Source organism: Sardina pilchardus, chromosome 22 (genome assembly GCF_963854185.1).
Source record: "Sardina pilchardus chromosome 22, fSarPil1.1, whole genome shotgun sequence".
In the NCBI taxonomy this organism is placed as follows: Eukaryota; Metazoa; Chordata; class Actinopteri; order Clupeiformes; family Clupeidae; genus Sardina; species Sardina pilchardus.
In genome coordinates this window covers 27,346,375-27,365,049 of record NC_085015.1, presented here as the reverse complement: position 1 = coordinate 27,365,049, position 18,675 = coordinate 27,346,375, and the positions used below count along the sequence as shown (strand labels likewise).

The following is an 18,675-nucleotide window of genomic DNA, read 5'->3' as shown; positions in this document are numbered from 1 at the left end:
AATGCCTTATTACCTCCCCATCCCACTACTGAAGCAGCACTCCAAAAATCACTCCAGCAGGACGCACATCTACCCAGCGCCACTCAAACACGCCATCCAATGAAACCCTTCGGTCCCGGGTTAACATTATCAAATGGCTCTCCAAAACATGCTCAAGATCAACTGTGTAAAGCGCTAAAAGCACTGTCAGTGGGAGACTCCGACTGGATGCATTAGAACGCCCGTGCTGGTGTTTTTGGATGCGCGGTCATAAATAGTTGAGGGAAAAAACTTCTCCTGTGTTGCAACTACAGCACCAGGATCTCCTCGAGTGATTCATATTTCATCAGCCGCTGCAGTCTTCACCGGGTGTGTGTGTGTGTGTGTGTGTGTGTGTGTGTGTGTGTGTGTGTGTGTGTGTGTGTGTGTGTGTGTGTGTGTGTGTGCGCACCAAAGTGCTGCGGCGCCGGGCTACCTTTAAAAGCGTCCCTGATGTGAGCACTGTAAACAAATCAAACAAGCTCATTAGTCACACTTTCATTCCCCCTCCAAAAGGCACTCTGGAAATCAGCGGCACGCTGGCACTGCCAGCCTGGGGGAAGCTCAGCCCCGCAGCACGCCATGCCCGCCGCGTGGACCGCCGGGCACCTGAACACACCGAGTCTCAACCCACGCCACGAGGGCTGACGGACCGACTGCCTTTTCCTGATCTCACGGGGGTGCCCTTTTAACAGGGCCACGGGTCAAACATGTCGCTGTGGCGCGCAGAGCAAAGGACAGCACATCACGTCCGCACCTGCCCACGCCGTCTCAGCACGCCACGCACGCAGCGTCCAGGCGAGGTCAGCTGGCCCGGGAGGGCACCAGGGGCCGTGTGGGGTCACCGAGACGAGCAGATGCTCTCTTTTATTTGGCCTCTCTATTTCTCATCCTCTCCTCTCTGTCCGTCTCCATCACACACACACACACACACACGCACCCAAACAGGAGAATACTGATCTGTCAGCAGCAAATGCAGCTGAAATGAAACATTTCTGTAGAACAAAAAAATAAATAAATAACACACCAAACAAACACAAAAAAATGAAAACAAAGCCTCCTCTACAACACCAAGGCATCTCTCAGAAGCCATGTGAAAATACCCCAGATGGGAACGCATGGAGCCCACCCAAACACCCCCCTCATCATCACCCGCGCGTGGGCCCCCGCCACACTCTATTTCAGGAAGATTGTTTTCCCAAATATTTCATTATTCTTTTCCCTCCACAATCCGAGGAATCCGCCGCTGCTGGCGCTGAAATGATTGAGGCTGGAGCGCCGCGTAGCAGGGGCGCGGGGCTGATTGATTCCTTTAGGGAAAGTTCACATTGGATTTAAGCTCCAGAGCCGTAGAACCAAATGATGCTCTACGCCGGTGATTTAGCCCTGCTACAAACAGGGCTTGCAGATGAGCTGCTGGTGTGTGTGTGTGTGTGTGTGTGTGTGTGTGTGTGTGAGAAAGAGACAGTGAGAGAGAGACAGAGAGAGACAGAGAGAGACAGAGAGAGAGAGAGAGAGAGAGAGAAAGAGGGGATGAGAGAGGCAGAGAGGCAGACAGACAGACAGAGGGAGAGTATGGGAAGGAGAAAGTGAGAGAGAAAATCTATTTGATGAATGCACAATCAAAACTTCAAGCTGATGACTTATTGGTGCAATGCTGTCTAGTCCTCTTGTTTCAGAAGTAATGCAGCGAAATGTAATATTTGTCACCACCCAAGCATACAACCATAAATTAACAAAGGCTGTTCTTACTTAGGCAACAAAAAATAAAGTGAGTTATATCCAAAGAGAGCCACTCTCTTGAAAAACTAATCACAGTCCATAGTTTGCACCTTTTAAGCATATGAATAATACAAATCTACCTACAAGATGATTTGCATAACACTACTGTGTAAAAATTGCAAGTACGCCCAAAGATACAATCTATCCAGTTTATGGAAGAGAGAAGAGCACAATTCAGGGGTACAGTGTATTCACATATTGGCCTACAAAAGGCATATCTTCATAGCGTGCCGTTCCTTCACAGGGCTGATTTATTGATGTGCTGTGGAAAGCGTCATTTGTACTCCTGTTTCACAATCCTGCCAACAGATTTTGTCTCGTACTATGAAAAATAAATGAAGGCTTCAGCTGATTGGTAGGTAAAACCTTCTCTTTCTCTGAATAGTATTTACCATATAACATATCACTTGGCTATCTCCAACATACACTTGGAGTATCTCTGGACCATATGTGACTATTGTGACTTTGAACAGTTTCTACAGGGGGCTTGTGCCAACAGCTGGTACACCTAACAGACTTGCCAAGCTAATGCCACTTCTGAAGCTCGCCTGTAAAGCTCAGGATGCCAGGCAAATAAAGGAATCTGCAGGCTGATAATGTTTGATATTCATAGCAGAGCCTGGAAATGATAAATTACATCTCTTAATAAATAAATGCACACATAAATAAATATGCATAGACTTAATGCAAAACACGCAGTGGAAACAGACGCTGTGTGCTCCGCGAGAGGGAAGTAATCCCTTTAGAGGAGGGCGGCTGAATTAAAGAGGATGCCTTCCTCGGGAGTCTGGGCACGCTCGCCACACGGAGCACAGAGGGTCAGAGATAGGATTGCGTCTGGCTCACAGTCAACTTGTTTTCTAGTCTGGTGAATTCCGAGTACGCTTCGTCTCAGTGTCTTCAGAACCTGTCGGCTGCTGTCATTTTCAATCAGCCCCCCCCCCCCCCCCCCGCTCGCCCCTTGGGAGGGCACCTGGGTTCCCCCGGCTCTCCCCGTGCCCTGCTCTCAGGCCGCCTCCTCCTCCTCCTCCTGCTCTGGCCTCACTCACTCCTTCCTGATTTCCATTTAATGCAATTTTCCACCCATTAGCTTCCAGCCTCGTCATGGCCAAGCCAACAACACACAAAAGTTCTGCTTGGGAAGTTTCTGAGCCTCATTTTTATAATGTATCGACCACTTACACGGCGCATGCCATCACAGAGGGATGGGCTCATACACGAGCGAAGGAAGAAGAAAAGAGGATCATCAAGACCGAGGCATTTGTGTGTGCAGATCAGGCCAGACTCCACGCTAATGATCCAATCCATGCCTCCTTCTCCTTCCCTCCGCATCAGTAATTATGTCTCTGAGGAAGGCCCAACTGTAGTGCAGATTTATGTGAAGAGCAACACATTATTACAAACTACTTCTCTTCGCACCGGAGCCAGTGTTGTCAGCACAATAAGCACAGAAGTGATTAACAACACTCTCACAATGGTGTTTAGCAGCCGTGGAGAGGCAGAGAGTGTGTGTGTGGGCACTGAAAACAATAACCCTGCTGGCGGCGTCTGGGGGAAAATGGTGCACTACAATCACCGCACCATTTGGTCTATTTCTACCACCAAGTGCAAAACATGACACCAAAGCGCTTTTCTGCCACAATAACAAAGTTTGTTCGAAAAACACAAAGACAGCAAATGGCTAGATAAAAATTCAGAATGCTGAGTAATGCTGGAGTGCGTTTCTCATTCATAATGTTCATAAAAAAAAACAACGAGTGCAGCTAGATTTGTGGTTTTCAAATGACGATGGTCGAAGTCTCTTCATCAGGCCTCTGTAATGCACCATGACAGAGGGCACTTAAGAAAACAGGCCAGTGCACTGAGACCTGTGATCCAGGAATGCTCTATTGCCCACTGAACACTTTTGTGAAAGCACACAAGTCAGGGAAACCTAATGATCCATACGGCGCACTCTACCTCCCACAGCAGCCTTGCAGAGGAGGCGTGACTGCTGAGAAATTCAGCCAATCAAACTCAGTCTGAGAAAGTGTAGTCCAATCGCGTAAGGTCAGTGCTTTCCAGGCGTCCACTGGCAGTGGAGATGGCTGTGGAGTCAGCAGCGCTCTCATAAGCTGCAGTCAACCCCAGCAAAGTCTAATTAAGTTTCCCTCCATGAAAAGACAAACATTATTGGAGCACCATATGGGAGTTTAAAACAACATCTGTAGCAGGCGCTGATTAGCGCCCAGTGGGGGTGGGGCCGGGGCTGCGGCTGGCGGAGGCTGTTCTTCGACTCCCGCCATTCCAGCGCGCGGAAATGCAGCGTCGTCACTCAGCCCCGCAGTCCTTCCGCTTGATTTCAATAAGTGCTGAATCTGATCAGGAAGTCGAATAATTAGCTCTGGGGAAGGAGCGCGAAGGCTTTTCTCACCCGGCACCGCGGCTTCTGCTGACAAAGTGCACGGGGATGCAGAGTTGTTTAATTAAGCTAGTGATTCCTCCCTCCTGATTAGCAGGGCTCCCTGTCTAGGAGGGCATGAAATATTTAGAACGAGGCATTTGAGGGACAAATTCAGGAAGTTACTGAACTACTTATCTTTGTCATTAGTCTAAGAAAACAGCCGGCGGGCTGCGTGTAATCCTCCCTTTCCCAACACCAGTCCCTTTGCTAATATGATGTTTAGGATGTGCTGACAGGCAGCGCAGGGATTTCAATAAGCAATAAGTGTGGCTTTCAATAGAGAGCAGTCGCTTTCTGTAGACTGGAGTGCCAGTCAGGGTGAAGAGAGACTCTTGCCAGTGTGTTATGGACATCTTTGGAGTGAAGAAAGAGCCTTGGCTGGCGTAGATGGGGCTGGGTCATGCATTAGTGGCAAAGAAGGACGTGTTGTGGCTTTGGGGAGTTGTCGAACGTCTGGAAGACACTGGCACTCTTGATGCTCTTGGATGAAATGTTAATACCTTGAGTGGTGTGATGTTGTTAAGGGGCGGCGGTGTGTGAAATGTTAGCGCGAGTCAAGAGAGATGGGAGCAGCAGACGCACTCCTGGCTCCACACGAGATCCTCATCAAGAGGACGCGTTTCGGGGGTGTCGGGAGTTCAAGGTGAGACATCTGGTCAGTCACGCTGATGAAAAGGGTCAGTGTGTCCGACAGCCTCTCTTTAAGCGAGCCGCTTCTCAGGTTTGCGTGCACCCTGCTCATTTTACTGACACACAAATTCTGAAGAGGTCTGATTGATTTTCAGTGCAGCATCAAACACTTCTCGTGCTCACCAAACGATTTCTGCTTGGTATGACTGACCCCCTTTTCTGACAGTTTGAGAGTACTTTTAAAAGCTTCTCTCAATAACAACACTGGGGGCTCCCTAAGGCCAAAACAGAACTGATGCTACTGCTGTTTAAATAATACATCATAATTAACTTCAGTCCACAGGAGCGGGAGGATACATGGCATTTATGCAGCTTAAGGTGATTGTGAAATATGGGTCAAATGAGTTTTTAATTAGCCTAGCACAAGGTAAGTGACTTTAGAGACAAGGAGCTGAACAACTAGCATCACCATGCAAAGTGAATCTGCTACTCCACTGGAAGTGGATAAAGATGCCACAGACAGAACAGCTGCACACTGAGCTGTATAAACAGCGGAGGACTGCATAGGTTACAGAGAGGACACCCGGGAGATAACAGCACAGCCCTGGTAGTGCTTGAACAGTGCGTTTTGTTATAAGAGTTACTGTACAGATGAGGTGAGCTAGGTATCATGAAAGCAAAGCAAAACATGTGCACACACACAGAAACAAACTGGGTAACAATAGCTGGGAAGATCGATCAATGCTCATGTAGCAAAAGACAAGCCTCATACTTCACCAGACGTGTTTGCTGGTGACATGATGGCATGAAAACTCTACAGCCATATATTACATCTCAGCAATAAAATGAATATGAACCGCTGTTTTAATGTCTTTCAAATGAGGGAGGTACTCTGTAATGTCATGGCCCCATCTGTGCTCCGGGAGTCCTAGATAATCATAGGATATGATATACCTATGGAATCTCTATTAGATAGGACCATACCTTTAGCACTCAACCACCTCTGTGTACTGAAATCCCATAGCTCCACAGGCTCCAACAACCAATTACTAAACCACACATCGTCTCTCCCTCTCTTTCTCTCCCTCTACTTCTCTCTCACTCTCTCGCTCTCTCTCTCCGTCTGTCTCCCTCTCTCACTCCCACTGCAGTAAGCACAGCCTTCTCTGAGCACATCTCACTCAATTTTCTGCTGTTGTGAGCACGCCAATATAGATGATACGCTTAACTCCAGGCTAATGGTATAGTGTGTTACCATCCAGTGCACCTGTCCTGGGAGAAATATTACTGCTCCATATGCCATGTCCTACCTAAAGGCCTAACAGGGAGGGCCGGGGCCCCTCGCCATCTTCACACAACAAATCAGCCTCTATTGACCAGCCACCGGAAAACAGGGCCGTCCCCGGGACCAGGCCACAGCGCTGGGGGCTGGAGGATTTCATGATGACTCAGCATTGGGTGCAGTGGGGCATAGCCATCTTCAGTCCTCACTTGCACACGGCAATACTGCGTAATTTGACCCATAGCTGGCCTCGGTAATGTCACAGATAAGAGCTTTTTTTCCCCTCTCACTGGGAGCGCTCGTCTGGTCCACAAACGGCCCATTCACCAGAGCCTCGGGAGCACTGATGGCTGCCATGCCAATCAGCAGGAGCAGAAGAGGATGAGACAAAGCCTGAGCTAACGTCCGTATTTTATGAATACCATTAACAGAAGCAATATCAAATCTCTCTCATCTTCTCCAGATGCAGCATGCTTAAGCCACAAAGAGAACTAGAAAAGCACTCCGAGAGCGCAGACCTCCGCCTCCTCCTAGGTTGTCATACATTTGAACCTCAACTATTCAGATTGCCACCACGTGGCCATACCATGGCATCACACCACTAAGCGAAACACATAAACGGCTCCGGAATCGCGAGGGAATTACGGATCACTCCCAAAATGTAATTGTTTCTTCCTTGGATCATGCCTGACATTCGCTGAAAATCGGAATTCATCCATTACTTTTTGAGTTATCTTGCTAACAAACAGACAGACAAACAGACAGACAAACAGACAGACAAACAGACAGACAAACAGACAGACAGACAGACAAACATATGCCGGTCCCCGATGAAAACACAACCTCCTTGGCGGAGGTAATCAAGGCTATACTGTATGTTAACTTCATATGTAGTGAGAGGCACTAAAGGAGATCTGTGTTCATGCAACCACATGAACATGGCTGTAGCTTTTCCTGTTTCTGTCCTCCTGTAGCTTTTTCCTGAGTTTGTACTGAATAAGGTCTTCAACCATCACTGACAAAGGGAGTGAGTGTCCTCACAGAGGCATTCTAGCCATTCTCCAGAACTTTCTAACTTGGTAGGGGTGGGTGACCGATCAGTGTGCCCAGCAGAGAGTTGTGCCCTTGCCAACGGCTAAAAGAGCAACCGGGCTCCACACACTATAGAACGACGACATAACTGCAGACCAGAGGAAGGTCAACATCTCCAATAGCGGCTGTTCCTCACAATCCTAAATTTGCCCTGCACCAGGTGTAATTGTCGCTAAGTGAATTAGTCAAGCTAGCAGCCCCCAATATGGCAGAGCAGAGGTGCTGTGTGCAGGGAGCACAGCGGGACAGAGCCCTGTCTAAAGTGATTACTGAAAAGCCCCTTTAAAAGAGCCACGGCAGAATGGGATTCGGTACACACACTCCCCTGAGTTGTACACTCTGTAATCCCCACGCCCCGCGCCGCACACACACAGAGCCGCACTTCAATGGAATCACTTTTATCAGCACAAAAAAAAATAAAAAAAATAGGATGTGGATACATATAATCCAAAAATGTGGGGATATGTGCTTGACAAATGGGAACTCGGCAAACAAAATAAATAAAATGGCAAGCCACCAAAAGTGATAACAAACAAACAAACAAAAAACCAAGAATCTGAAAGCTGTGTTCATGATCAAGTTTCTGACAAGAAAAAAAATGGCCTTGCTATGGATTACGATACACAAGTGGTTTATTCTCTAAATCCTAATACAAATATGCATCGTTCCACCTTTAGACTCCCAGCCTGAACTTTTCCAACCCTGCACAGAAAGTTCTTCTTTGCTCACCCATGTTTACCTCCGCTCTAATACTAATGATGTGTTATCGGCTAATCGCCTTTGCTAATTGAGTTCACGGAGCATACCTGATAAGGATCAGGATCCATTTGCATGCTAGCATGAATAGCCTGCTTCTCTGCTGTGCTTAAAGATAAGACAAGGTCAGAGCCCTTCATCACCACACCAATTTATTAAATTACACTCTGCTTACCATGCTGCCTTTGATCTGATAAATGATTTATTTTCATCCTCGCCCTTAACTATGTTTGCTCCCACTTGATGTTCCTGCTAGTTGCTGCTAGACCCCATTATGGTCATGCTTTCTTATCCTCAGGCTGAGGTCAAACTCAATTCATTTGTCGTCTGATCAATTAGGCTGAGAGCTCCGGGAAGGCTGAGGCATGACAAGAGGATCTCTCCAAATCAATATTTCCTCAAAGATCTGGCTGATTTACTGATTTCTCAATTAATATCCGAAAAAACATGGAGCCAAAGTGATGACTCTACTGAAAGAAAGCCACCATAGACCAAGATCTAATTTACAAAACAAAAAAACAATACATTAGTAACTGCTCCCTGGAAAAGACGATGCAATTCATTTTAAGGTAGATGCTTTATCAATAATGATCTTCTGACTAAATGAATCTCTCTTTAGTATCTGACAGCAGAGGAAAAAGCATGCAATAAATGAACCCTCCAAATATCACTAAACAGGCAAAGTAAGAAATTGCATGTTTAGTATTCTATAAATTATACATCAGGCCAAGGGGAATCTGCTAAGGGCTGCTATGATCTACAAATTGGTGGATCAATACGGCCGTATTTAGCACCTAATGACCCATTTCAATATGTGGCAGCTAAGACCCAGGGATAAAGATAGAACATTTTATTTTAGGGCAATGTTAAGGGCCCATCGTGGCACTTGACACTTCCAGGAAACAATGTATGAAACAATGATATATCAGCATCATGAACATGCAGCACATTTATTACATGCGCCACTCTAAACTGCTGGGTTTTGAAGGACTTACTGGCTCCATATTAACACATTTACAAAATGTTCGTATAAAAGTCTTACCACGTTTTCACTAAGTCACATAAATCCTACAGATAAATATAAACAAAACAACCTTTTCTTTAAATTATTCAATATATATATTTATATTCAGGTCAGAGCAGGCAACAATTTCCAGCGAAAGGTAAGTTGATGTCAGGACAGGCGCATTTGAGGGGAATGCTTATGTGGTGGAAAACAGATTACGCTGGATGACACGCTGTCAAGGCTGCGTGCTTTCATCCTTTAGCTTGTACCGTCTCAACTGCAAGCAACCCTGTGTCTGTGGTGGGGGCCCTGGTTCAGCAGGTAAAACACAAGCGCAAGGACATGGAAGAGTCACCAAGAATGAGTCTGCCATCGAAAAGTTTCACAAAGACAACACTTACTCACCAGCTGCCTGATGCACTGCCAACTTGAAGAAATTTATGACACGATTTGAGAGGGACATGCAAAACAACTGATAATAACACTCTGCTGAACCAACGCTTCTCCAAAGAGAGAGAGGCTATTAAACAACACAACATTACCAAACAGCACTCGAGAAAGATCCACTCGCACAAACGTAAGCTGATCTTTTCACTTGCCAAAACACTGATATGACTCACCACCCCCAGACACACATTCAATAATATTACATTAGCTTCCAGACAATTGCAATGGCAAGGAGGCATCGGTTGCTGCCAAGAAATGACAATGCTTAGGAAAGCTCATTCCACTCTGACAGGCTTTGCACAACATCTCGTTGCTTTACATCTCCCATTTTCACACATGAAATGTTGACCAAGCTCTTTACAGGTAAGCCTCAAACTTCTCCAGCGCAAGAGGAGCACAAAGCTTAATGTATTCTGCTCCTTACAGCTAACTTGATTCATTTCTCTGCCTCGCTGTGAAATTACCTCGGCTGTATCCAGAGGCAAGGAGCCAGTCGCTCCTCAGTAGAGCAAACACACAGTATGACCTCTCACCCTTCGGAATATAACATGCAGTTCAGGTCAGCACCTCTCCATGAATAGGCTATGGACATCCACATGAGCCATGGGGGAACATATCAATCAGCTGGGCTACAGTCTCCAGTTAATGTTGAGTGTAAATGAGCTCCTCTGGTCCCCTGTGCTCTCCTATCAAACATTCTGCTCCTAAAGACTCCTATTTCAGGCCTCATTTTCCTAAATCCTTCATTTGTTCCATTAAGAAACCATTTTCATTTCCCTGCCACTAGTGCGGCCACAAGACACCTAAAACACTCTCATGCAAATCCTTACAGCACACGGCATGAACGCCACTGCACCACTACCATTTACCTGACTGAGAGGGACCCCCCCGCCCGCGCTCTCTCTCTCTCTCTCTCTCTCTCTCTCTCTCTCTCTCTCTCTCTCTCTCTCTCTCTCTCTCTCTCTCTCTCTCTCTCTCTCTCTCTCTCTCTCTCTCTCTCTCTCTCTCTCTCTCTCTCTCTCTCTCTCTCTCTCTCTCTCTCTCTCTGCTAAAGTCCATTGGCATTCTGAGGCTCACACACTATGCTGCGTCTTCATACAGTGGAGTACAGTAAGGGGAGGAGCCTTCCTCCCTCTCCTCTTCCTCTCCCTCTCTGAAGTCAAGTCTGTCTAATTGGCCTCGGTGGACGGAGAGGCTGGGACTCCATTACCCAGCCGCGCATCCCCGCGCCGTAATTACTCCCATCATCAGGGATGAGCTCCTAATTAAAGCGCCTCCGCAGCCACGCGCTACGCTCTCCAGCACAAAAAAAAAACACTGATGCCCCGCACTTTTCTCCTCGTCTGTCCTGCGCAACCAATCTGCACACGGCACACCTGTGATGTCACGGCCTACTGCACGGGTCGTCAACTCATTCATTATTGATGCACTTTGGGTCTGTGGCTGACTCAGTGGGACAATAGCTAAACAATAGCAGGGTGGTGTTATGGGGTGGACCCCAGTGGTGCTAGTAGTTTCTGTTTGGCTGCTTTGCTTGTTTAACCCAGTGGCTGTAATAAAACATGGACGGCGTGTGCTCAGGTAAACCTGAGGTCACCAAAAGGAACTCCAACATGGCCACGATTTAACAAAACATGGTCCAATCTGGGTGGACCTGGACAATGTTCTGTTTACTAAACGTGCACCGGCTGCCTTTTTACAACCACTGGGAGGACCCACTATGGGCCAGATTAGAGGGCAGAAAACTGCCCCACTTAGGCCAGTCTTGCTCATCAGTACTGGGCTGACACACCCTCCGTCCATAGGGGGGTTAATACATGGACATGGGACATGATGGGATGATGAGTCCTTCCCAAGCGGAAAAAGAGTGTGAAGAGGAATAGAGAGAATAAGAAACAAACACTGTGCTATTCCGCAGCATAGGTGGATAATGGTGACGCAGAGAACAGCGAGGGCTATGTTGCTATGGACTGTGTGAACGAGAGCTTGTGGAGGAACTTTGTCATTTGCGGCACAGCTTGAGCCTTTTGATGATGGAGCTACTTACCAAGTGGCATAGAAAACACAGACAGCCAAGATGCTGAACTAGCGAGAGAGCGAGCGAGAGAGAGAGAGAGAGAGAGAGAGAGAGAGAGAGAGAGAGAGTGAGAGAGAGAGAGAGAGAAAGACAGAGGGCAGAATGGCAAAAAAGAGAAAAAAAGAGTGACTAAAGCTCCAAAAAAGCAGTAAACACTGTGAACTCTGTGGGTGCTGTGGGCAGCATTGTCAGTTGACTGGGTGATTGGTGATTCACCTGCCCTCTGTCCCCCCGGTGCAATGTCAACTAAACCCAAGCCATTAGCAGCAGCTCCCAAACACACTACAGGGCCTGGCCCCGCGTCACCTCTTCAGGTGCCCCCCCATTTAAAAGAGCAGCAGACAGCTGCACAAAAAGCCCTCCATAATCAGATGGATCATGTTGGGGAGAGAACAAAAGACAAGAGGCTATGGAGGTATGAAAGGGAACACATACTAATGAGCTGGCGCTAGACAGACTGCTGTTCCCACCTATCTGCTGTGAACATCTGATCTCTGAAATCTGTATTGACAGAGAGAACCAGAACACATCTCAATTCTATGTATGTATGCATATGCATGTACTGTACAGTATGTACAGTATGGTGTGCTGCAATTGAATTGAAGTCCAATTCTGACTTTAATAACATACAGTAGGACCAGAGCAAAACAACAGCTAGACGATCGAATCATGACCATTCATCTACGAAAAGATGATAAGGGGCTGAGGCACAGACTGACTGGTTACAGACAGCCGTGACAATACACTGTCGACAGAAAAAGGAAACTATGACTCACAACGGCCTAAAAGGGCATATCATCCATTGCATATCCAATCATAGAAATGTAATTTGCGGTTGCAGTTGCTCAACTTTCTTCCCTTCCTCCCACAGTGAGCCTGTGAATCACAACACAGCTAAGCAGCCAGGAGGCCCAGGACATAATCCCCTCTTTCATCCAGGTACAATTTCCTGAAGAAAAACATCTCTCCTTGGATGAAGGCAACAACACTGCTATAATGAATGGCAATTCCATTATCAATAGAATGTAACAAAGGCACCCTCTGGAAAAGGTGCTTACAGGAATTCTACTGAAATATACCTGATATTCACATCCTGATAATCAGGGAAAATTTGTGTGTGTCATTATGACACTATCAAATGTTACTTTCTTGTTCTTCTAATAGCGCCTCGTTTTCAAAAGCAGAAGTACAGAAGGAAACGATTTACAGAGCTGTCAGTGAACAGAGGCTCAGCTCATTCAGATGGTGGGTGCTGTGGATTTCAGCAGCAGTCTGTCTTTAGGAGACATCAAGTGGCATCAACACAATTCAGTCAAAGGAGCTCCTTTCTCTTTAAGCTGAAACTCAAACTGAAGAGCTTAAGGAAGCTGAGCAATGGAGAGGAAATGAAGGCTATACTTGAGGATACCATTTCAGAGGAGCAGAGATGTACTTCCTCACGACAGTGCTGCTTTTCTAAATAAATATATGCATACATAAATACCAACTTGGTGTGCTGTATGCATGTTCTGGGCATCTGTGAGGATATGGCCACATGGCAGGTGGCCTGCACTAGTGGATAGAAACACACATGGTATTCTACTGCACCTTCTAAGCACACCAGCAAAGTCCATTCATGAAAAGCCTGGCTTATCATTTTTATAAAGACACACACACGCACGCACGCACGCACGCACGCACGCACGCACGCACGCACGCACGCACACGGACACGCACACTAAACTGAGCTATTACACTAGGAGCCCAATACCATTACAGTGAGCTATATTACCTCAACTCTACTGTTCTCCTTGTAATGTCCTTAATCTCATTTGCTTGGCAAAAATCCATATTTTTTCCTCTCTCAACGTAATGCAAAGTGGTTATTACAAACACAACGGAGAGCAGATGAAGATAGCTACCACAGATATTAGCATAACAGCATTTCAGAAAACTATAATTAAACTATGACACCATCACTTCAAACTTCTTGACTCACTAATCAGTGTGTGCAACGTGTGTGTTTATTTGCACACTGTACCGCCGTTTCACTTGCCATCCCTGATAATGGCACTGATATGGCCCTTATGCTGCTGCTGCTGCTGCTACCACCCCCTCCCCCTCCACCCGTCCTCTTAAAGTGGTACTGGCACACTAGCAGTGGGTGCTGGAGTGGAGGATCACATATCAAAGAGGCGCGAGCGAGCGCCATGGGCCCTGACAGGGGCATTAGCTGAAGTCTGACGCACGGATTAGGTGTAAAACTAAGCAGAAAGGTCAGGCCCATCTGGGCACTCAGAGGCATCTGTACAGCACGCCGTCACGGTGGACACAGACAGTAGCCGAGGCCTCGGAGGAGCTCTTCACACTCCCGAGGATAAGCAATCACATCAGTTCGGCCCAGCGGTCCCATAATGCTGTCACAACACTTGAGTAAGTTCAGGGGCTTGTTGGGCGAGGTTGTAAGCACAGTGTCATTTACCCTTGGAATCTGAATCAGCATGTGATTAAGACGCTCCAAAGCAAACAGGCCATTTAGTACATTTAAGAAAGTGCTTATAATTAGGAGGCCTAATTAACATATCCTTGGCATTGTCAGCGAGGAGACAATTTATGCAAAGCGATCCTGCAGACAGAACTAAGGGTACTGTGGCGACAACTCGAGAGTTCTGATTCAGTCGCATCGACAAATGAGTGAAAATCATGACTATTTTAGCAACAACAACAAGCTCAGGTTAGGAATGACAGCATGCCACTCTCCACATCAAACAGCGCCGACACTTGATTTCAAGCACTGTGTTTATCAAGATCCAATCCACCGCGTTCATCAAGATCTCCACATGAAGAAAATGCAGCTCACTATTCACAATTGCACCCCATTCATTTATCTCGCCACTGTATTTTCCCCGACCCATAGAGGCTTCATCTTGGCAATGCAGTGTAACCTTCTTGAAAAATAAAGTGAATTCTCCTCTTGAGCTTGCTCTTGCTCATCTATCCTGAAGTGTCCTGAAGACTCTTCAGTGTGTGCAAGTACGCATACACGTGTGTATGAGAGAGAGAGAGAGAGAGAGAGAGAGAGAGAGAGAGAGAGGGAGAGAGAGAGAGAGAGAGAGAGAGAGAGGGAGAGAGAGAGAGGGGGTCGAGGGCGAGTGATGGATTGACAAACATGAGACATGGACGTGTCGTGGTGCGGCTGCTCCGTCAGTTGACCCTGGAGCGCGCGCACACACACACACACACACACACACACACACACACACACACACACACACACACGCGTGTGTGGGCGGTGCGCGTCAGGACTTGGTGACGGGATGGATCGGCGCGGGGGTCAGACCGCTAAAGAGCTGCCTTCTTTTGGGCGCCATTCCATTCATCTCCCCGGCGCCATTACGGGGCGTAATTAGCAGTCGACTGGCGCTCTCTCAGTGTTCATTACACACCACTTATTCCTCACAGGGTCGCCTCGCCGCGCTCCAGTCCCAGGGAGTGGGCCCGTGATGGGCTCCCTAATGAAGCTGATGGAGCTGTTATTGTGCTCACCTGCTGGCTCTGGAGCCCCAATACCTAATTGCATTTCAAACACCGGCCAATAATTGAATTTCTTATCAAAGCCCAGCGATAATCAAAGGAGTCATATTTTGGCTGGGTTGGGGGGCGTGAAGGGGATGGGAGAGGTGGAACAGAAAAAAAAAATGCAAAAAAAAGCTTTGAAAGGTCAAATTCCTATGGGTGGGGTCAAGTGAGGGAAGAGACAAACATGTGAGTGGATTCTCCCACCAGCTCTCTATAGTTTTCTTTTGAAAAAGAGACGTTAGTGCACGGACCCCTTGGGAGACTCCGCCGCCACGGCACAGCTTTGGACTCTCACTATAAACACCAGCCCCAACAAAGTCTTAATGGCCAGTGCCCTGTGAAGCCCGCTGCAGTAAAGCGCGTTTGATGGTTTGTATTCCTTAACGCTAACCGCTAACAAATAGGAGCACGAGCGTATGCAGGCAGGGCCAAAGCTGGGGCGCGAGGCGGCCGGCGCACAAACACATTTCCCCCTCTGTTGTTTCAAGACTAGAGCTGGAGCCACAGGGGGCCAAGAAACAATACGGGCCCCCGCAAAACAAATGTCACGCTGTGCAAATGAAGTCGGCGCTACATCCCCACGCCGGAGACCTACTTCTAGAAAGGTCATTTTAACCTCAATAACAGAGGGAATACGGAGAGGGCCAAAGGGCACACCTGCAACACGCGAGCCTCGCTCTTCTGGGTGCCTTTGAAAAACTTGGGGATGGAGCGACATTAAAATTTCATAAGGTGCGAGGGGAAACGCTGAGAGTAAAATACTCCGGTCCCAGGCGAGCCACCATCTCCGGTTTACCGGCTTTTAGGAGAATTGGTGGCCAAGCTGGCCGCGCCGGCTTCGCTAGCAAGGTGCCTTTGTTCAAATATTAAAGACTAACTTTTAAAAGAAGATTGCCCTGTAAAGCAGTAAGATGAATCCAAACAATAGTGGATCACTTCACCCCTTTTAGCTAAAAGCATAGCATTTGTTACTCTATTATCTAAGAGCCAGAAAGCCTATGGTTGAGGCGCTGAGTTACTTCCTGCACAAAGAGCCTTCCAAAGTTACTTCCTTGTTTGGCTGCTTAAACATGTAGTATATGGTCCAACAGCAAACGTGCTAAATGGCGCTGACATGGAATTAGTGTGGCGGCGTGTTTTGTTGCCTGCGCTGTTGTGTGAGTGGTTGGTGGGCTGAGGCGTGAGCAGCAGGGGTGTGGTGGGGTGGGGGGGCTGCCTTCATTAGCCCTGCTGTTGTCTCAGGCATGTTTCCCACCCCTGCTCTTAGTGGCCGCTCACTCAAAGCACCTTCCCCGGGACACAGCGCTGTGGCCCGTTCCACGCGGCTGCCCACCTCTCCCTTGGGCAATTAGAGAATGCAGGGACAGGGAGATGTGGAGAGAGAGAGAGAGAGAGAGAGAGAGAGAGAGAGAGAGAGAGAGAGAGAGAGAGAGACAGAGAGAGAGTGAGAGAAAGAGAACAAGAAAGTGAGAGAGAGAACAAGAAAGTGAGAGATTGAGAGAGAGCAAAAGAGAGAGAGAGATAACAAGAAAGTGAGAGATAGAGAGAGAGAGCAAAAGAGAGAGAGAGATAACAAGAAAGTGAGAGATAGAGAGAGAGAGCAAAACAGAGAGAGAGAGAGAGAGAGAGAGAGAGAGAGAGAGAGAGAGAGAGAGAGAGAGAGAGAGAGAGAGAGAGCGCGCGAGCTGCAAAGGATAGCCTCATTAGCCAAGTGGCGGCCGAGGCCACGGCGTGGCGGAATGAAAGAGTGCCCTCAGAGGTGCCCGTGGGTGGCGCCGACCGCCTACACTTCTGCCGCGGCCGCAGACGGAGACGTGCGGTCGAAATGCCAGTCAGTCGCCAGGCACGAAGCGGAGCCAGAGAGAGAGAGAGCGAGCGGAAGTCCAAAAGGCGCCGCCGTGACACCAGCCATTAGAGAGCTCCGGCTGGCGGGCGCTGCCTTTTTTGCTAGAAGGCCTGGCCTCTGTTCTCTCTTCGTTTGTTTCCTAGCCTTCATTTCCATCCCTCTGCTGGAGCCTCCATCAGCTGCGCCTCACGCAGGCGGATTAGGAGTCGGAGGCTCTCGGGAGTCGTGCGCGCCCGAACACGATGCCGACGACAAGACGGAAATCTGATCTATCTGTCACGCGAACGCTGCAAACCCCCTCCGATTTCGACATCAAAGGCGAGAAAAGTTCTGAGGAAGTTGCCCGCAGCAGTTTTGAAATGGTATCAAAAATAAACAAAACTGAGAGAGGGGCAATGGGAGGGAGCGAGAGAGAGAGAGAGAGAGAGAGAGAGACAGAGACAGAGACAGAGACAGAGAGAGAGAAAAAAAGAGAGACAGACAGACAGAGAGGGAGGGGTGGGGTGGGCTTGCAGTGCCTCCATGGCAGTGGGCAGCCCAAGTCTACTGAGCAGAAAGTCAAGTCAATCAGTTTTCTCAGCAGCCGACTCCAGGCAATATCAGTGGGTCCAGGCACACTCAGCCATGGCCTCCCAGCATCCTCTGTTCTGCCATCAGCCATGACGCTCACGTCCACCGCTACACAGCCAGGATGAATGGACATGTCCGCAAGGTCACACACGAGGGTGCGTGGAGACACACAAACAACTCACACACACACACACACACACACACACCAAAACCTTTCCACATAAAGCACACACACACAAACACACCAAGCCAAATAAAACCAATCTTTTCTTTGAAGTGCTCCAAATGACAGATATGCAGACTTGACAGCAGTGCTCAGTGTGCCTGCATGTGAGCGGAGCAAGCAGCCGGGGTCTGAGCGCATCTCCCCACGCCTGACAACTGAGCGGCGAGATGGACGACGCTCGGCCAGAGCAAATGGACTGAGAAATGTCATCAGTGCAGCCAGGCTCCAACGTAACATTCAAATCAGTAGACACACTGCACCAAAATCACACTATTTTATCATATGCCTACACAATCAGTACCGTACACCAGGACAGAAAAAAAGTCATGCTAAGAACGAGGACAGAACACGAGCGATGTGCACTCTGCACACGTGCACACACACACACACACACACACACACACACACACACACACACACACACACAAGGGCAGGGGTGAATGCAGAGCAGGTGCCCGTCCCACACCTGTAGGGGCATCGGAGGCTCCTTGGCGCTGAGGCGACTGACGCCTTGTTTGCATGAGAACGCAGGTGCCCGCGTGAATTCCAATACGAGGCTCAGCGGCCTCGGACTCGGCCTCCGCCAGGCAGTAATCACACTAGCGGATGATGCCGCCACCACGCTGGAGAAAACAGTAACAAGCGGCAAAGCAATTTCTATCAGGACATACCCTCCTAGGATGATGACAGCAGGCACACAGGGACATGGAGGGAGGGAGGGAGAGAGGGAGGGAGAGAGGAAAACAGGGAGAAGAGAAAACAGAGGGAGGCTTTGATTATAACTAGCCAACGTCTAATTTAACAAAGAAACAGACATCTTTACACAGACAAGGCCTCGGTACACTATCAAGTATAGATGCGGTACAGTGGGACTGGAAATGGGACATTCTGTCAACAAGCTGGGACCTGGTGATCAAACAAATGTGTGTGAGTTGGTAGTGT

The 18,675-nt window shown here is 48.1% G+C and overlaps 1 protein-coding gene across 2 annotated transcripts in view; it reads right to left on the bottom strand.

Annotated features, from left to right (window-relative positions):
- Positions 1-18,675, bottom strand: part of dock1 (dedicator of cytokinesis 1) — a 215,155-nt gene that overhangs the window by 52,743 nt on the left and 143,737 nt on the right. The gene's annotated exons all lie outside the window — the stretch shown is intronic.